Here is a 22,160-nt window from a genome sequence, read left to right as displayed (position 1 = left end):
GAGAAACTACGTTTTTGTGATTGATTCTGTAGCATAATTAATAGTTTGCACTAATTAATCATCAAATTTAAGGTCACCCTTTTGAACCATTAAAATTACCACTTAGGGACAAGAATTACAGGGAAAGAGTTATAAGAATTACTTAGGGACTCATTAAAACAAAAGTTATTTAAATTGATATCTTTTTTATTTTGTGCACTGTACTTTTCGCGTAGTTTCTTTTATCATTCGATAAATATATTTTTTTTCTGTTTCCTAGTAAAAATGAATTCTAATTGCCGATGTTAACCCTGACATATTTTTTTACAAATATCTAGTCAAAAATCAGAAGAACATGAAAGGTCATAGCTACAACAGAAGTAAAATTTCTTTAAAGACTAATATTAATTATAAGGGTTGATGACTTGAACTTTTAAAGGTTTGGTGAAGTATAAAAGACAAGCCTTGGAAAAGATGACTCGTGCTTTAGTAGTCACGTCTTTTTTTTATCATTTTTATTTTATTTCATTTTATTATCAATTAGAGAGGAAATTGAATTTCCTCTCTAAAATTACTAACATTGTAATTTTATTGAGTTTCATATTTTTGTTATTAATTATTATTGTATTTAAATTTAATATGTTGTAGCTCAAAACATTCTGAACAAAAGTTCTTACTGACACTAAGTCTAAAAATGAATAATTTTCGAGATACGGAGCCTCAAACGTAAGAGATATAGACTACGGTCACTGTGATAAAGTGTGCTTAAAGGGACACGCAGCATTGGACAATGAGCCCTTCAGCACACTTTGCGAGTCTTAAGTGATTTTTAGACTCTGCGCGATATACAGATAACATCAAGTATCAATCTACGAATCTATCAATCTAAGTATATTTTATCCAAGTATCAAGTATCAATCCAAGTATCCTTTCGTTAATTATTATTGTATTTAAATTTATTATGTTGTATCTCAAAACATTCCGAGCAAAAGCTCTTATTGACACTAAGTCCAAAAATGAATAATTTTTGAGATACGGAGCCTCAAATATAAGAGATATAGACTATGGTCACTGTGGTAAAGTGTGCTTAAAGGGACACGCAGCATTGGACACTGAGCCCTTCAGAATTAGAGAATTGAAAGTAGCTATTTATGTTTGAGACTTCGTATCTTAAATACTAAAATTTTTTGACTTTGTGTCAATGAGAACTTTTGATCGGAATGTTATGAACTACGACATATTAAATTTTCAGCCAATTTGGCAGAGAGTTAATTTCAATAAGAGTTGCGCAGGTCTTCTTGTACTCATCACCATGCTTACTATTTAGAATTAAATATATCTGATTGCGAAATCTTAAATTTGTTTGAAAATTATGCTTTTTTCTTTCATTACTTCAATGTTGCAAAAAGGTATTAGTTTTTAATGCTTTAGGGTGCTTCGTCGTCGATTCGATGAATTATTAGATGCATCGAACAGATGCTCTCCAGTATAAACATCGGACTAATTCTCTATCGCAATGCTAAACTTGTATTTAGTTATAATTATTACTCAATAATTATTTTCCGTCGATAATTATTTAATTAATCGTTATTGCAGAGCTAAATCTCCATTTAGTAATAATTATTACCCACTAATTATAACTAAAATTAGTTAACCAGTTAAGCGCATTTGGCGTGTATACACGTCGGACTAAATTTCTATTGGAATGCTAAACCTCTTTTTAGTTATAATAATTACTCAATAATTAAAATTAAACTTAATTAACTGTTTAACCAGTTAAGCTTATTTGGGGTGCATACACGTTCGGACTAAATCTCTTTTGAAGCTTTAATTTTGTATTCAGTTCCAATTATTACTCAATATTTATTTCCAGTCAATAATTATTTAATTAATCTCTACTGCAGAGTTAATCTCTATTTAGTAATAATTATTACTTTTAATTATAACTAAAATTAAGAGCGTAGGACTTGTATATTCGTCGCTTAAAATAAAAGAAAAATTGCCAGAATCAGTCCAAAATTTCTATATACAAAAAGAATATTATTTGTTGGTATATTTCCTTTTTATTACCAAAATAACTGCTAATTGTTTTATACTGTGGGGAGGAGAGGGTTCGTGATCTGAAATCAATTAATGCGTGAGCCGTGAATTGGATGGCGAGCATTGATTTGTGTAAACAATTAGTAAGGCCAATACTTGCACTTTGCTCTACGAGGGAGTCCCAGACGTTTTCGAATTGAATACAAGAATCTGAAGCATTCGATTCAAAAGTTTCTTTCTTTCTCGCTTTTAAAACATCAAAAGCACGGATGAAAGTTGGACAAAAAAAAAAAAAAAAACTGGTTGAAAAATCATATCATTTAAAGTTATTTTCGTAAGGAGTAAAGGAAACTCTTACTATTTTATATTGTTAACACGTTGAATGCCATGGGGGGTCACCGGTGACCAGTGATGCCAAGATTATTAGAAACACATAATTCGAGTAAATTTTTAACGATTTTAAATTTTTTTGTTGTTGATATTATTATCGTTACTAAAATGGTTTGAAGAAATTAATGCAATATATAACACACAAAAATAGTTTTATTTATATACACAGAGATGCCAACTTGCTCCGGACAGCGAATAAATGTTTTCAAGTGGCAATTTATTAAATGTGATTCTTGGTTTAATAAATTCAATTTAGTGGATTTTTATCCACCATTATTTCTAAGCAATTTGTAAGTTTATATAATTCACCACTTTTTTCAGACATGTCATGCTAAACTTTTTAAAAAAACTGGCAAAATCTGTCTAATATTTGCAAATTTAGTTTGTAGTTATGCCGACCAGGTGGCCGAGTGGTTAGCGTGCCTGACTGGATGTCGCTCAGGGCATCCCGCTCAGGACATGGATGTTTCCTTCTCGCTCTGTGTTCTATGCCCTTTCCTCTATGTGATTGTGCGAATGTAATCCGCCCTATAAACGGGTTTGTGATTATATATATATGTATATATATGTATATATATATATATATTTTTGTTTTATCTTCATTTTGAACTTATCTAATGAGTTCTGTTTTCTTGCAGCTTATGCGCAATAAATGAAACTTATTGTTTTTCTTAACTTTCTTCGTGTTTACATATATATATATATATATATATATATATATATATATATATAATTAGTCTAATGATTGTTAATTTAACTTATCTAACATCATGACTGTCACTTCATCTTACAGTCATAATATCTTTTTCTTTATTTAAAACAAATTGGGTGCCTGGGCCGCTCAGCGTCCCCTAACCCATACATCATGAAAATAGTATACAGTGAATGAAAACATTTTGTATTATGCATCATTATGGTGGCAAACAGTCATAATATAACAATATGTATAATTTATAACTGTTTAAAAAATCTTGCCTGTAAGTTTTTCGCAAATTTTTGCGCTGGGTTTGACGTGTATACAATTCATTGCTTGATTTTAATTTCGCACCATGTGGAGGATTTCTGAAATTTAATTCCGAGCTTATCTAGTTAACACGTTCATGCCGGGGTGACCCACCGGTGGGTCACGCTGGATTGTCTCATCGGGCGGCGCACCGCAGCAAAAACTGGTAACAAGTAAATTTCATTTTTTAGTTTTTTTCCGGGAATAATAAAAATCCACAACTACCAATTGTTTTTAACGGATGCAATTTTTATATTGAATTGCTTCTTCACCGTGATAAATTTCCTTACAGTGAATTGTTATTGTTGAGATTAAATTAACTCCTCCCGAATATTATCTAATATTGAAATAGTTCTAATACCAGTATTTTCTCTTTTCCGTCCCGCTTTCAGGCGCAACACCCGGCGTAAACGTGTTAAATATATCCTTTTTCAATTGTCGTATATTAAGATTTATAAATCTTCAAAAATTTATGCGCATTAAAATTATCAATTTCAAAACCTCAACCACTTTTCTGGCTCCATCACTGCTTCAAACTACCACACCACGGGGAGAACTTTCAGTCACGACAGATTTAGGCAAGGTTATAAAATAAAAAATGAGATTCACACATGCACGTGTAATTTTTTTTCAAGTAGTTTCTAAACATTCACTGATATTTGTTAAGCAATGGCGTGCAGATGGACGAGGAAAACCTTTAAAAGTGTAATTACAGGAAGGAGAAATCTATTTAATTAAAACGCTATTAACCCTCTTGTGCTTAGCGCCCTTTTAAAAGCACGGTTTTTTTCTGAAAAAAATTAAAACTGGTAAACTAGGGTTATTTCAGTGGGATTAGTATTGTATTGCAGAAATTTATTGTTTTATTTTAATTTATTTTTAGTAGAAATTTATTAGAAATTTATTGTATTGTAGAAATTTGTAGACAATTCTGTCTATCATAATATTTTAACATAATATAAGTATTTATATTTAAATCTTAAATCGAAACAGAGTGCTTTTGTAAAGCTGAAAATGTAGGTAACAGAATGAAATGTTCACTTGATGTAACCAAATTTGAACTAAGAGTTTTTGCTTTCCATATACAGTAGTACCTCCTGTAGAGGATAACTTTCATTAACTCAGGAGAATATCACTGACAACATTCTACATTTTCGGGGAAAATTCCTTCCTGCGGAAGCTAAGTTAATGTTTAACTGTTTTATAAATTTTATTTATTCTTTGTTTTATAAATTTTATTTATAGTTATTTTCCACACTACTACTTAAAAATAATTCGAAAGTGCATATGAAACGCCACTTTGTTCCAGCTCTCCTATAGTTAAGCTTTTAAATGTTGGATAAATTACCAAAAATTCTGAAAACTTTAGCTTTTAATTGTCTACAACTTTATAAAATATTTTGCAAAAGGCGTTAATAGTTGGCAACTTTGCATTCTTAGATATTTACCTGATTGCTTTCCTCGATTAACAATACAATTTTAGGTGTTAACTTGTCCCTGGTTCTAGTCTCACAACTCATCCTATACTGATCTGAAGCTTGGCTATCAAGGATAACTATTATGGCTATCTTGGCTATCAAGGTTAACTATTATGGCTATCTTGGCTATCAAGGATTTGTTTGCTAAGGTCGGTCGAAGAATCTATACTTACCATATATTACAACGTATCCTAGTGATTGTGTCCAAGACCATTCTGATGATATTTAACAAATATTCACATAATTAAGTACTTTAACCCTTTCATGGGCCATTTATTTCTAGTTTTAAGAATAGTAATTGATATAAGAAAGAAAAAACCCATTTAGTTTATAAAAAGGCAATTTTTTTGGTGGTAAATATATTTAACACGACCATATATTGCTTATTAACTTTTATTTTTCTTTATTTATAAAATAAATTTTTAAATGCTACAAACTTCAAAAAGAATTATGTATTTTATAACTTTTATACGTTTTTTTAAACTAACAAATGGTTGCCAATTTTATTCAAACGCACTTCAAGAAAGCTGAATTTATTAACAAATGGAAACCTAAATTAAATGTGGTAAAAAAATGGTGGGAAGTATACTTCCCACGGCCTTCGAAAGGGTTAATTGTAAGTTTCGTCTTCCAACCTTACCCATTAATCGATAAATACGGTGCTGGGTTAAGTGTTGCATAAGTGCGGGGTTAAGTGTTGTGTGTACCGCATATTACAATTGCCCACGGACTCAACAGAGATGGAAAAGCAAAAACCAGGATTTATATCTATGAAGTCAAATCAAATTCAAATCAACTCTAAATCTAAATAAGGCATAACCTCTATTTAAGGGACAAATTGTCTGGTCTAGAGGGTGTTGCTTATTATAAGGTATTATTGCTTAATCGATGTAAATAACTAATAAACACATAGGTTAAATGAAACTTTTATTAAAATGAAACAAACAAATAAATTAGTCACATGTTGTTGATTATTTAACAATGAAAAAAATTAAAAACATAATGGTAAATGCACTGCATCTGGATTTTTTATCTTAAAAATCTCTTCTTTTCTGACATAGCTTCTGATTTAACATCTTTCTCATCCGTGATTATTATTAATTAGCTGAAAACAAACATAAAATACAATTATTCTTTCATGAGATAAGTAAATCTGCCAAACACATTAAAAAAAAGTGTCCTTCGGGATTAGCGTTAACTAATGGGAAAAATTATAAAACACAATAATTGTTTAGCAAAGTAAATAAATTAACCATTCGCTGTTTAATAAAATTTATATCTTTCTTTCAGAAGTAAATAGTGCTGTTAAAATGTGCTGCATATGTTTTGAACCATATTAGCATAACAGTTTTGTCTTCTAACCCAATTTTCTGGTATATTTCAAATGAAAAGAAATTTCATAAATTAAAAGTAACTTTTTTAAAAATTTCTCCTGCATTTAAGAGTATGTTCTAAGCATCTATAACTATTAATTTCTGGCAAAAAAATTGCTTTGATATACCTTCAATCGAAAGATTCAACGATTGGAGTGACCAGCGATGTTCCCTGAGCTCAATCCCATTGAACGCGTATGTGATGCTCTTGGATGCTCAATTACAGCTCGAAGACCAGCTCAAACAATTATCGATGAGCTTAAGGATTCTTTGGGGCAAGAAAGGGTGCGGTTGCCACAGGAATTGAAGAGGACAGTATGAAAAACCAATGCGAGAGTTGTGTACTTGTTAGAGTCGATCATACACCCTATTATTTTATTTTATTTTATAACCGTCGTTGAACAGTCGACCCAATTTTGGGTTTACAACTACTAATGTTCAACTCCGCAGCCTAGTAACATTGAACCCAATCCAGAGTACAAGGGAACTCCTGGATCAAGTATTGAGAGAAACTAGCCTTTGTGGAGTAATTTTTGATGCAACCAACTCGCGTTTACGTTATATGAGAAGAAAAACTATAATGATGAAAAACTATAATGATATAGTTTATATAACTATATAAACTATAATGACTATAATGATGAATAATGATATATATAACCATAAGATAGCCTTATGGCAAGGGAATTCTAACCCATGATCTGTCTACCACTGATGATATGGTACATCAGCACTGTGGTCGGTGTTCATGGAGAACTTTTTGATAGAACAAACCCGCATTTGCGTTACATGGAGAGGAAAGCCACGAAAATCTCTACTCTAACCCATGGGATTCTAATTCATGATTCGTTTGCCACTGAGGATATTTTACGTCACCACTGAGGTCAGTGCGAGCCGGGTGCGGATTTCATATCAACCAGCTATCGCTGGTATTACCTGATTGGAAGGCGAAAGCTGTATCCGCTCAGCCACCATGACTCCAGGCACCCTATTAGACATGTTTTTCGCTGACTGTTAGCTGCTGCGCTGGACAAGTGACCAGTGTAGGTATAGGCTGCGCCCATTTTGTTCTCCCAAATATTGGTCTTATGTTAGATATGTCGGATGATATTTTGGACTTGCTTAGTTTTATTTGCATTGTTATTTTTTATTAAAAATAAATAATTAAACGAATAAATAAATAAACCCTTTGTCCCTTCCATTGTTTTCACTAGTGTATATTGGTGATAAAAATCATTTTAAATTAAACATATTAATTCAAAATATGCAAAGAAAGCATAAATTTTGCTTCCATTTTAACACGTTCGCTGCCAGCTGAATACAAGTTTTATGCTGTATCTATCACTGAAGAGTGGTAATCGATGAAGTTCTAATCTTATAAAAGATAAAAAATCAATTCTTATTTAAGCAACTATTTTAGTTTTTAAACTTCATAATAAGTTTATTTCAATAAATAATGTGCTTCTGTCGGGATCTTTGCGAAATAAGTTAGATGATAATATGAATCCCTTTGTTAGATGATAATATGAATCCCCTCCCTTCAAAAGGGATTCATATTATAATCTAACTTATTTCGCATTTGATCTGTCTTATTGACACAAGCTCGTAGGAAGAATTTCATCTCGCTCTGGCTAGGGATCGATAGCAAAAGTGTTAAATATTAAAAACAAAAAAACAAAAAAAAAATCGTGAGGAAAATTCGTAAAAGTTAACTGCCTTGTATAGCTCTTTCACCAGGAGTTGGCACTTGGCTCTATCTCCTTGGACGAAGAGTTCATTTCCGCGAGGGAGTAAGAGGAAAAACATCTCCAAGCCTGAAATTGAGACAACCTGTAATGCGCACCAAACGCAAACAGTGATTTCTTTTTCGAGGGGGTAAGAGGAAAAACATCTCCAAGCCTGAAATTGAGAATACCTGTAATGCGCACCAAACGCAACAGTGATTTCTTTTTCAGTCACTTACTACGCTTTATCATCTGCTATTATACCTTTCGTTACTCTAGCTAATTATATATATTGCAGCAAAATGTGCAAAAAAGGACACTATTCACTCAAAAGGAAGAAATAACATCAAATTTATGAAATATTTAATGTTTAAAAAATGAACATTAATGTTGTGAAATAAATATTTTAGTCATACTATCGCCAAATAGCAACCTTGTTCAGGTTGTTGACATCCTTCTCCCAAAAATAGCCAAATAGTATCGTCGGATATCACGTGATGTAGGCGGAACCAAGTGCTAACTCCAGGTGAACGAACTATAATAGGATTTGACCTTAGTGTTTTTTTCGACTAAATAATCGCTCATCTTATATTAATTCACACTTACTTGCTTAAAATACTTACAGTAGACAGTAAAAACAGTTTAACAGTAAAAAGTGCATATTGACCGGCAGAAGTCACCCTGACATAGTTTGTTGCAAATATCTGAGCAGAGTCCAGGCTTAGCTTCAGAAGTATGGAAAGTCACACATAATAAAATGAGTATTAGAAGAAAAATGAATTCAATGACTGAAATAGAATAAGAACAATTTTGAAATAATATTTCTGTTATTATAAAGAGCTATTGCATGCTAGTATATTTTATGGTGTTAACATTAGGTTTAGTTTTGGTAAGTATAAAGAGACTCTTATAAAAAGATGAGTGTCAAAAGAAAAACTAATTCAATGTCTGAAATAGAATAAAAACAACTCTTATAAAATACATAAATTATTATAAACAATGATTGTATTGCGGTTAATTTTGTTATATTAACAACAGGTTTAGCTTCAGAAGTATAAAAAGTCACATATATTGAAATGAGCAGTAGAAGAAACATTAAATAAATGACTGAAAGAGACTGGAAACAATTCTTATACAATATTTAAAATATTATAAGAAATTATTGTTTAATAGTTTTTTAATGTTTGCAATACAGTTTTTAATTTTCCAATTTAAAAAAATGTTGGAACGTTGGACAAAACATGTGGAAAATGTAATATAGATTAAGAAAAAAAGAAGAAAAATTCTAAAATAAAATATTTAGAAATATTTTATTTTATATATATATATATATATATATATATATATATATATATATATATATATATATATATATATATATATATATATATATATATATATATAATTATAGGAACGTAGGAAAGTCAAATCAACACATCGAAAAATTTTATTTCCTGTCAGAATGAAATCCGAATTTTATATTCCTCTTCAGACTTAATATTAGCGTTTTATTGAACTTAATATTATCAGACTTAATATTAGCGTTTTATTGAACTTAATATTATCAGACTTAATATTCAGACTATTCAGACTTAATATTAGCGCTTTATTTATTTGAAAATAATTAATTAAAAATTTTATTCTCTTTTTTTTTCCAAATACAAAAAAGATAGATTGTGATGAAGAGATTTACCTAAATCGGGATTCATTATTCAAATCATGATCATTTTAAACCATTACGATCAATCCTGACCGACAGATACTGCCCATTAGTGTAAATGGATCATTTTCAAAATAAAAAGGCATTTTAAATTTTTTTTTTCTCAAAATATTATGTAATCAAAAAATTGAAACGCTAAGGTGTTGTCATACCTATAAAAATTTCAACTGCAATTGGAATGTAAAAATTAAAACAACAGGACACTTTTTGATTTAGAACAGAAAAAAATGGAATATTAACTTAATTTCCCCTCTGTTATCAATGTGTGAGTGTGTGCTCAAAAGTGTTTAAATAAAGAAAATAAGTTACCTGAAACAGTAAGTAATTAACACTATAGTCAAATTTAAACTGTAAATTATCAAAATTAAATTATATTAACTGTCTGTTAAATTATGTAGAGAAATATAGTTTAATAAATGGAGGTAAAGGAGTGGAAAGGGCATGACGTAATACTATTTGGCATGGTGTACTATAAAAGGGGGGGGGGACTGACACTGTAAACCTAAATTTTAAATGTTCGTGCATTACAAATTAATGAATTTTAGTCATAAAAATATTAATATCTACCTATATTTCCATTAATACACTTAGTATGTTAAGAAATACTAAATAACACACCAATAAGTAAAAAAAACAATAAATAAAAAAATCAATAAACAAAGTTAGCATTATCGTAGTAACAAAGGACGGAAAAAGAAACTGCTAATCAATTTACTTGAAGAAGTTCAATTGAAAAGAAGAAATGTTTAGATAAAACTAAAAAGAATAATCTGATCTAATCATAAAAAATAAAAAAATAAACTGAACATTGGAACGATAAATTTGAATCAATTATGTTAGAAACAAAGGGAAACACCCTTATCTTGTCAAAGCTTTATTTTCTTAGAATACGATAATATAATGAAAACTTTTGAAATTTATACATTATCTAATAATAGACTACTCAGGGTACTAAGGAACCCATTTTTGCTTACTCAACTGAAATAATACAATAATTATGGTAACAAAGTGAAAAAAAATCCTGGGACAACACTAAAATCTTTTAAAATATTACTCAAAAGCAATTTTAAAACAGTATATTAGATAAGCTCTGCTGTATATTACATACTTATAACACAATTTTCACAACTAGATAAATCAAAATTATTTTTTATTTTAAAGTTGGTTGATTTGCTGTAAAATAAGAGGCAAATAAGGCTGTTACATAACAATTGAGCTGTATCTGACGTGTTAAAGTATAACTCTTACATTATTTTTAAAGTACTAATTTCTATGTATTTACTATTACATTTACTAAAAATATATAGTAAATTAATTTAAATGTTTAAAAACATTATTTGGAGTTTTATTTGATTAATTTAAATTACGTAAAATCATGGAGCATCGAAAGTGCAATTTTTTTAAATGGCCCAATTATCTACCATCAGTCTATTTGTGAGTTATTAGGGCTTGTTTAGGACATTTTTCGGCTATCTCCTCCCCTATGATATTTGATTTTGTCTCGACAGGGGGTGTTTTGTATTGTACTGTAGAATAAAGCTACGAGCGCTTTGCGTAAGCTTATAGCTCTGTATTCCCATAACCGAGGCTTATAGTTGATCTAGGTTTAGGGAGGTGTTGTTATTTACGCACAACATACATGGAGGCTATCCAAATAGAGTCTCGGTGCTGCCATCTAGTGTGGCAGAAATTAGACGTCCAAATTAACATGGCCAACGGTATCTCACCCATTGTGGTGGTCCTGAAATAGTGGATATCACTTCTGGAGAGCGCACTAGGTCTGCTCATCGGGAAGACTGATTGTGCAACTCATTGGAAATAAAAATTAAAAAAAAACATGGAGGCTTGTATGCTCAATTTCATAACTACTGCTTATAAGTCTTTGATATGTAGAAAGACAGATTACACAATTAAGAGAAGGACATCACGAAGATACATCCGGGGTTACTGTGGGATACGAATCGGCTACCTTTATGTAACAGAGCGTTTGATGGGTGATACAGCTTGGTCAGAAGGGCCCCTAGGGGGTGATAGGCCACTAAACAATTGTGCCATCTTGACTTTCAAATATAAAAAGCCAATTAGAACTGATTAGAAAATTTATGAGATAATTAAGCCAGAATTTCACATTTTCCCTTAGACTTGACATTGACAGTAACATTTAAGTTCTGCATGAACGTTTTCTTTATTCTTCTATTGACCAATTCTACAATTATGGAAATAAGTTTTAGTTGAGTTTGTCATCTTAAATTGAATTAGATGTATGTTTCTTTACAAAAAGCATTTTATCTGAAACAAAAATATCGACATGACGGTAAATGATATCGGTGATGTGACGTTAAATTTTAAGTTCGGTATGGTTATAGCTTTTTATAATATTTCAATAATGATGACCGATTCAGAAGTTATGTAAATTAGTTTTATGAATTAGTCATCTTAAATTGAACCAGATGTAAGTTCTTCAATTAATAAATTAATAAATAAATATAATAAACTTATTTAAGAATTATAATTTATAAAAATTATAGTAATAAAAATTTACCATTGTGGGAAGTATGTGGCTTAGCACCAGATGGACTTGTTTTCATTTTGTCGAAAGTGTATCTGAAACAAAATGTATAGATTTGAGAAAACAAAGAAATTATATATATATATATATATTTTTAAAACTCTTATCTAGCATGTAAAACCCGTTATTAGAAATGACACATTTCTCGTTTTTTTCTCATATGGATTAACACGTTCACGCCGGGAAAAGTGAAAATACTGGTACGGAAAAAGAAAAAATACTAGTCGAAGAACTATTTCAATATTAGATAATATTCGGGAGGAGTTAATCTATTCTCAACAATAACAATTTACTGTAAGGAAATTTATCACGGCGAAGAAGCAGTTCAATATAAAAATTACATCCGTTAAAATCAATTGGTTGTTATGGATTTTTATTATTCCCGGAAAAAAACTAAAAAATGAAATTTATTGTTACCAGTTTTTACTCCGGTGCGCTGCCAAGAAGAGACAATCTAGCATGACCCACCGGTGGGTCACCCCGGCGTGAACGTGTTAAAAAATGGTACAGTTGTAGTATTACAAGTTTGACAAATTTATTTTGATTTCACCTTATTAAATGTTAGTTTAAAGTGTAATATATAAAATTGTTTTTGAAGTAGTGGTGAATTAAATAAATCAACCTTTTGAAACCCAGCTTACAAAGAATTAGTTTGGTTACCAGTTTCATCTTTTTACCCGGAGTGATACTAATGCCTCGCCTAATTTTATTTACCTCTACCCAATTTGAATACAAGCCAATACCATGCAAGCAAGGGCATCACCTCCTACATCAAGAAGCCTCCACACGGTCTTTCATAAGTAGTCTGCGCAGACTGCTTAAAAAGCGACCAGTTGTGCGTATGTACCCAAAACCTTTTATAAAAGTAATTGAGAGAAATTTATCTTATGTATTTGAGAATTGAATCTGTAGTGGTTGACAAGTGAATAAGGCAAGCCAATAACATTCATAAATAAAATAAATTTTTAGTCATATATTTGCTACCACTTTCTAATTTTTCAACTATATTCTGTATTAAATGACTCGTTCGGTAAGTGGATATCCTTCACAGTGGTCTGATCGGACTACCTATAAAAAACCGTGTGGAGGCTTTCAGTTATAGGAGGCGTTGGCAAGGGATATATTAAAATTAAAACAACTGTTACTTTAAACACATCCATATTCATGCAACTACCTCATATTATTTTTCCCTGATGAGTAAATACCTCTGAAAATGTTACTTACCTGCTTTATCCACTAATTCTTCACATGTCAATTGAAAATGAACTCTGTAGCTATTATAGTTTGTTTTCGGGAAATTAAAATGTGCATGTCTACGAAGAGTTTTATAAAATTTTCGAAAATATAGGGTTATTTTTTATTCTGTGTAGAAGTAAATACTGACGGACTCTTTATAGCTAAGAATAATAAGAGCTTATTTTACTCTTCACGAAATAAAGCTGAAAATGAGATAATTTTACTTTGAACGTTTTTTCTTCCATCTCTTCTATTTGGTTTTTGAAATGGTTCTGTTAAAGAGAATTTTTTGTCTTATTTTTTGCCCAGGCACCCAATTGGAAAAAAATGTGTTTAAATAAGATAGCCACATTCCCGAAAAAAATTAATAACTGATTAAAAAACATCCAAGGTTGCAAGCCACTACACTTTTTGCAAAATATTTTACACAGTTGCTGACAATTTTTATAAATATTATGCGATTATTGATTTACACTATATTTTCCGCCATCTTTGATTTCTGATGGAGTTGACCATACTATAGTTGTAATTTCTAAAGAAGGGGAAAAACGTTAAATTATGGATTTTCATGGAAGTTGGTTTTCAGATTTATTGCAACGGAATCTATTGTTTTAGAACACAAGCATTCAAGGACTTGTTCCCAAAGTTTTTATTTAAATGAAACTTCTTTGGCAACCATAAAAGTATCATTTTGAATGAAAACGTGGACAATTTGAATGACAAAGATAAAATATACTGAATCGTTTATTTAGAAAAAAAATTATTGGGTCGTCTTATGAATTTTACTTATATTTTGTTTCAGAGACAAGCGGTGTAAGTAAAAATTGTTCTTTTATTTGTTTGTTCCTTTGTGGGAGTTTGAGTCGTCAGACAATAAAAAATTAAATCTTAATTTAATTGACTATATAGGGTTGCGGTGGCTCAGGGGATAGAGTGTTCGCCTTTCAACGAGGTGAACCGGTTTCGAATCCCAGTGATGGCTGGTCGATACGAATTCCGAAACCGGTAGGCACCGATCACAGTGCTGAAATAAAATATCCTCAAATCATGGTAGATCATGGGTTAGAGTCCCCTAGTCATCAGGATAACCGTGGGTGGTTTTCGTTGTTTTCCTCTCTGTGTAACACAAATGCGGGTTAGTTCCATCAAAAAATCCTCCACGTTGGCAAATTTCTTCCAATAATTGAGCCAAGAGTTTCCTTGTCTTCTGGATTGGGTTCAAAGTTTCAAGTCTACGAAAGTGAACATTAGTAGTCGTATACCCAAAATTGGGTCGACTGTTCAACGACGGTTTCAGAAATTAATTTTTAAAAAAATAGAATTTTCAAAAATAAAGAAAATATTTTTACGAGTGTCGCCAAAGGAAATGCAATTACATTTTGAAAATCAAAGCTAATTGAGGAAAGTCAACCCAGGTGGGCAATGGAAAAAAAAAGAAAGATTGCAATCCTATTTTTTTCTCATTCTTCAAATTAAGCCCGTTTTATTCCGACTTTTTATATTGAAGAGATACAAAAAGTGGCTTCATGAAAAAAGTGGTCTACTATAAGATTTTAAAAAAGGCGACTATTTCCTCTGTTAGGCATCATTTAATTTTAAAAAGTCCCCAATCAAAATCCCCAATCAAAAATATCACAATCCTGCAGAATGAAGCTACGGTGGCACAGGGGATAGAGCGTGCTCCTTCCAATGAGATGAACCGGGTTCGAAACCCCGAGATGGCTTATCGATGCGAATTCCGCACCCGGTTTGAACCAATCACAGTGCTGACATAGAATATACTCTCTGTGTAACACAAATGCTGCTTCAAAAGTCCTCTAAGAAGGCAAATGTCTCCTTATGCTTGATCCAGGAGTTCCCTTGTCTTCTGGGTTGGGTTCGAAATTACAAGGCTACGGAGTTGAACGTTAATGGTCGTACACTTAAAATTAAACTGTTCATCAACATTTAGAAAATAAAATAAAATATTTTATTGAGTGGTAGACAATTATAAACCTAAGATTTCAGAACTTTTGATAATTTTGCCAAAATTTTAAAAACATCACTAAAGATATAACAAGGTTGCGTTTGATAAGAACTTTTGAGTTTTTAATACATAGTGGTGTGGATAAATCAAATTTACAGAAGAAAGAATCTTACACTGAAATATAAACTTAGCAATCGCTGCGAGAAATTTTCTCAAGAAGCGTAGAAGATGACAATCCTGCCTGTAAATGTAGTTGGAATGAAGTGGCATTTCATATGAAGTTTTGAATCATTAATGCGCAAGGATAAGAAAATAACTTTAAATCTAATTCACTAAATCGAAAGTCATACATTCAAGCATAAAGTTTGCTACACTAGAAAAATATTACCCATAAAGCAGAGCAAGTTGGCATCCCTGTGATAATATACCCAGAGGTTCCCGTTGAAAAATACACAACAAGTCCCTGCTATAATATATGTATGTTATAATATACCCAATAATTGGCATCCCTGTTATAATACACCCAACTTTCTACGCTTTGTAAGAAATTTTCTTCTAGTGGTAGTAAATTTTTTGCTTTAAGCCTTCAATGGGCCATTTATTTCTAGTAAAGGTAAATTAAAGCATTTTTGAAATTGAAATTGTTTTAAGAATTGTAATTGATATAAGAAAAAAAAACTCATTTAGTTTATAAAAATGCCATTTTTTTTTGGTGGTAAATATATTTAACACGACCTATTAGGAACTTATTGACTTTAATTTTTCTTTATTTATAAAATAAATTTTATAAATGCTACAAACTTCAAAAGGAATTATATATCTTGTAACTTTAATACGTTTTTTTAAACTAACAAATGGTTACTAATTTTATTCAAACGCTAGTTATGAATAAATGGAAACCGAAATTAAAAGTGGTAAGAAAGTGGTGGGAAGTATACTTCCCACAGCCTTCGAAAGGGTTAATGTGGGTTTCTTGCCAAGTAAATACGATTAAAAATTAATTACAGCATCACTACATGTGAATGATTCAAAAGTTTACATAAAAAGCCACTTTGCTCTAGCTTTCTCGTGGTAAAGCTTTTAAAATGTTGGCAAAATTAATCAAAATACTGAGATATTTCACTGTCTGCCACTCTATAAAATACTTTTCAGGCAGTGCAGTAATTTCCAGCCCAGTATACTTATTTCTATATCAGGACACTTAAGAGAATTTCAGAACAGGGGCTAATATTAAACTATTTCAAATGAAAAACAATTTATGTCCGTGAAAGCTGGGTCAAAATGAAAACGAATTTGCGCGTGGGAAGAAACCGTTTTTTTACGGCACGGCCCATTTTCACTGTGTAATAACAACAGGGACGAACCTATTTTTCGTGTTATAGATTTACCAAACTTAATAGTCCTCAAAATACTAAAGATGGTGACCCCATCGTCATTTTTGGAAAAAATTGTCATAAACCGTTCTTTCTCCTTGATCTTCAAATGTAAATATCAACACCATTTTTACGGCCTAATATCGATTTTTATCGCATTACACAATGCCGAACGGAAAAAAATGGGAGTTATTCCATAACTTTAATGTTCACTTGCTTTAAGTCATTTGTTTTTTTTATGGTCAATTGTAACAGTGAATTGCAGTATGGCTAATAAAAACTGAATAACGCTACGACTCCACAGCAATAGGCATTGATATATCAATGAATATATCGCTCAAGTTGGGGGGAAATGGAGTAAAACCGGATATCTCGATTTTGATGTGAAATTCGTCTTTTTTTTTAACGGATAAAGTATGAATTACACTTTATTTGTCAAGAAAAAGGACCTATCATACTGGTGTAATTATTCCCGGCGTCTGTGTAGAAAAGTTTGTTCTACCGTATCAACTCTCTATCTAACGTTTTCCTGTTTATAAGCTATTTTGATTTATTTTTCATTTAAGATACAAAAATATTTTTAGTTCAGATTATTATACGTTTACTAAAGATTCATACCCTAGCAATAAGGATTTAACCCAATAATCGGCATAGTTCTGTCTTGTTTCGAAAATCTCTCCTGGCGGGGTAAAACTGGGAACTAACAAGTATAGTTCGTCTAAGCTAAGAACTCCTCTCGCCACAAAGTCTGAGGCCCTCTGGTGCTATGGAAACAAGAATGGCCCATTTTAGGGAGGGTAGCTTCACTCTAGGACTAACACAATAGACTGAAGAGATTCCCTTTCTCTAGCCGACCCGACCCGAAAACACTCCAAAACAGTGACCCCACACCCCTACTTGAAATAATCATACCTCGTTACCACAGTCAACGCCACAGGTTCAGACGAATATCTGGAGGAGTTCTTATTTTAGACAAACTATACGGCACCCTCTTCCTTTTGATGTGTGTCTCACGAAAGTTGCAATTCAGTGGAGGTAGAAGATAACTATAGTTTGTATACGGTAATAACTCCCCTTGCCACATAACTCCCCCTGCCACTGAGGATCTGCTGCTATGGAAACAAGATACACCGAAGAAAAATATTCTTTTCCCCTTGCCACCCGAGGCCAAAACCAGTCTTAAACAGTGACCCCACACCCCTACTTGAAAAAGTTATACCTCGCTACCATAGTCACTGTCACGGGTACAGATGAACAGATAGGGGAATTCTTAATTTAGACTTATACATCCAGAGTTGAACAAAGTTTTACGGGTTCCAGGACAAAATTTATTGCAGGCTCTATTCCCAAAGCACAAAAAAAAGAAAAACATATTTTTCTAGTTAGTAAAATTTTTGCAGAACATTTAAGCAAAATTGTAGCTTTCATGTAGATATAAAGAAACACACTACCGTTTTCTTTTGAAAAAACATTTCGCATTTTCCCAAAAAAGAAGAAGAAACTGCCCCGAGGCGTCAGCCGTCCTGGGCCCCGACGCAATTGTCCCTCCCCTTTACACCGCTCTGACTACATCACATGTAATTTACATGAAAATATTTCTTAAACTGTCATAAAAAATAGAAATCTCTCGCTATTTTTTCACTGAAATTCTAGTGTTTCTATTTTTTCCATAGAGACTTCTTTGCTTGTAACTGAACTCAACTTTCACGAGGTTGGGGTTCTGTTTTGTACAGTTTTAAATAGATTACTTAAATCATAAGAAAATCATTTCACTCATGGAAAGTAAACTATAAGCTTCATCATTCCTATTTAGAGCGAGAAATTTATTATAAGAAGGTTTTCATTTACGAAGTTAAAGGATTATTTAAACGATTAATAAATATATTTAAATACCTCATGCTCTCTTACAAGGAAAAAAGTATAATTTTTAAATCGAGGCAGTACTTAGAAATTTCTAAATGATTTGAAAACGTTGACAAAGGAATAAAATTCTTGAAAAACGTTGACAATTTCAACTAATAGGACTCAAAGTGCTCAATTTATTATTAGAAGATTTTCATTTATGAAAGTAAAGAATTACTTAAATCAATTATAAATATATTTAAATATCTCATACTTACATGGAAGGAAATTGTAATTTTTATTATTCCTACATCGAGAGAGAACTTAGTATCCTTTAAATGATTTGAAAACGTTTGCAAAAGGAGAAAAATGTGCTATCAAATAGTTTGCAAAGGAATAAATTTATACTAACAGGACTATAAGTGCTCAATTTATTATTATAAGATACGAAGTTAAAAGATTACTTAAATCATTAATAAATATATTTAAATATCTTACACTCTCTTACATGAAAAAAAAGTATAATTTTTATACCGAGACAGAACTTAGTGATTTCTAAATGGTTTGAAAACGTTGACAAAAGGATTAAAATAATTCTTTCCAAATGGTTTGCAAATTAATAAATTACAACTAACAGGACTCTAAACGCTCTATTTATTATTAGAAGAAGCGAAGTTAAAATTTTTTTTTAATCATTAATAAATATATTTAAATATCTCATACTTACATGGAAGGAAAATATAATTTTTATTATTCCTATATCGAGAAAGAACTTAGTATTCTCTAAATGGTTTGAAAACGTTTGCAAAAGGAGAAAAATGTACTCTCCAAATAGTTTGCAAAGGAATAAATTTCATTTCACAGGACTCTAAGTGCTCAATTTATTATTAAAATGTTTTCAGTTACGAATTAAAAAGATTATTTAAATCATTAATAAATATATTTAAATATCTCATACTTACACGGAAGAAAAATATAACTTTTATTATTCCAATATCGAGAGAGAACTTAGTATTCTCTAAATGGTTTTAAAACGATAACTCTCCAAATATTTTGCAAAAGAATAAATTTCAACTAACAGGATTCTAAACGCCCAATTTATTATTAGAATATACGAAGTTAAAAAAGATTTTTTTAATCTAAACGCTCTATTTATTATTAGAAGAAGCGAAGTTAAAATTTTTTTAATCATTAATAAATATTTTTAAATATCTCATACTTACCTGGAAGGAAAATATACTTTTTATTATTCCTATATCGAGAGAGAGCTTATTACTCTCGAAACGGTTTGAAAACGTTTGCGTTTGCAAAGGGAATAAATTTCAACTAAAAAGACTCTAAGCGCTCCACACTTTCAACTCTTCCCTTTTTGTTTGTTCTCCCTCACACTTAACCCTCTCTTACACAACTGGGAACCGAACCTATTGTTTGTGTCTTATAAAAACTAATAATTTCAAAGTAACAATCAACTTCTATGTGTGATAGGAATTTATGACCGGCACTACATTCCAATTTTTGGACTGCTTTGTAGGTTGCGTCGTCCCGGTAATAAATATAAATTCACTTTTCGAACATTATCATCTAACCGGAGAAAAGTTAAATGGGGTATAGTTTTTGCCATTGGCCCCATTGCTAAGCCAACCTATTGTTATGTCTACATTCGTTTTGCCGACCGTTTTATCTCAAAACTTTTTAGTGCTTTTTATACGCTTTTAATTCGAATAATAGACAACAATCTTATGACTCAGAAAAAGTTCCTTTTTTTGTGGAATTTTTAAAGGGGTGTAACCTTAGAGGGATTGCTCGAAAAGCATCAAAAGAACACCTTGGGATTGAAATTTAAGTTGGTGTTTAATTCATTTGTTTGATGTTGGTAATAAAATATGATAATCATTTTCATGGTATTGTAAAGACAAAAAATGTTTATTGTTTGACAATGAATGTTAGAAAATGGTGTTTAAAAAGAAATTTATTATGTATGTAAAAATAGTAAAATCTTTTATGAGGAAAGTAATTCTTTTAATGCTAAAATGGAGAAAACTATAAAGACAGTTAAATCAAGCGAGCGGAATAATTTATTTATTCTTGATTCTAAAAATTATTTTTTCATATCGAAATATTTTTATCCATGGATTGAAATTTGATAAAAGTAGCTTCTCCTTAAACTCTTTTAATATTTAAGAAACGATTCTAAAAATTCCTCTTAAGTTTTTAATTGTTTGACATAAGTTTTGTACAAATTATTTTTAATCATTTGTTTCATTTATATTTTCGGAATAAATTTGATTTGAATTCCTTGGATCTTGTTGTATTTTAAGAGACTGATCAAATTTTTTTTTTGGCTTATAAATTTTTGACATAAATTTAGAACTAATTCTTTTAAGCATTTGTTATTGTTTTATTTAAATTTTTGGAATTAATTTTGTTTTTATTCCATAAATGGAAATTTGATAGCGAAAAGAAAGCAGTGTCTGTTTTATACCTTGCTACATTTAAGGGACAATTCTAATGATTCCTTTGAAGCTGAAAATGTTTTGACATAAATGTTGCACAAATTCTTTTAAAGCATTTGTTTTATTTAAATTTTTGGAATTAGTTTTGTTTTAATTCCATGAATTGAAATTTGATAACGAAAAGAAAGCAGTGTCTGCTTTATATCTTGCTACATTTAAGGGACAATTCTAATGATTAATTCTAAGCTTAAAATTTTTTGACATAAAATTTGAGCAAATTCTTTTAAGCATTTGTTATTGTTTGATTTAGAATTTTGGAATTAATTTTGTTTAAATTCCATGAATTGAAATTTGATAACGAAAAGAAAGCAGTGTCTGCTTTATATCTTGCTACATTTAAGGGACAATTCTAATAATTCCTTTTAAGCTCAAAATATTTTGACGTACATTTTGCACAAATTCTTATAAAGCATTTGTTTTATTTAAATTTTTGGAATTAATTTGATTCAAGTGTCATGAACTGAGATTCAATAAGAAAAGAAATCAGTGTCTTCTCTATATCTTGCTGCATTTTTAAAAGACGTTTCTCAAAATGCTTTTCAAGCTTATAATTTTTTTATATAAATTTAGAACAAATTTTTTTAAGGGTTTGTTATTTTTTCTTTTAAATTTTTGGAATTAGTTTGGTTTAAATTCCATGAATTGAAATTTGATAACGTAAAGAAAACATTTCCTGCCTTATATCTTGTTACATTTTTTAATGGTCGATTCGGAAATGCTTTTTAAGCTTAAAATTTTTTGACATTAGTTTAGAACAAATTCTTTTAAAGCATTTGTTTTTGTTTTGTTTTAACTTTTGGAACTAATTTATATACAGTGGTGGTCAAAAGTGTGGACATTTTTTGAAAGTTTCATGTTTTTCAACTTTGTGTGCTTGTAGAATATATTAATTTTCCCTTAAATGCAAACATTTATATATCAAATTGAAGGTAATTTAATGTAAAATTTAATAAT

At 30.6% G+C, this 22,160-nt stretch overlaps 1 long non-coding RNA gene across 1 annotated transcript; it reads right to left on the bottom strand.

Moving 5' to 3' along the window:
* Positions 1-5,788: 5,788 nt before the first annotated feature.
* LOC107450573 (uncharacterized) lies at positions 5,789-20,151 on the bottom strand. The gene is made up of 4 exons (XR_001584952.4): positions 19,917-20,151; positions 12,250-12,311; positions 8,611-8,775; positions 5,789-5,995 (listed from the first exon to the last, which is right to left on the bottom strand). It is a non-coding gene; the product is annotated as an uncharacterized LOC107450573 (long non-coding RNA).
* Positions 20,152-22,160: the final 2,009 nt, after the last annotated feature.

Source organism: Parasteatoda tepidariorum, chromosome 12 (genome assembly GCF_982258835.1).
Source record: "Parasteatoda tepidariorum strain Cologne lab strain chromosome 12, Ptep-v5.0, whole genome shotgun sequence".
In the NCBI taxonomy this organism is placed as follows: Eukaryota; Metazoa; Arthropoda; class Arachnida; order Araneae; family Theridiidae; genus Parasteatoda; species Parasteatoda tepidariorum.
This window is presented reverse-complemented; position numbering and strand designations above follow the sequence as displayed.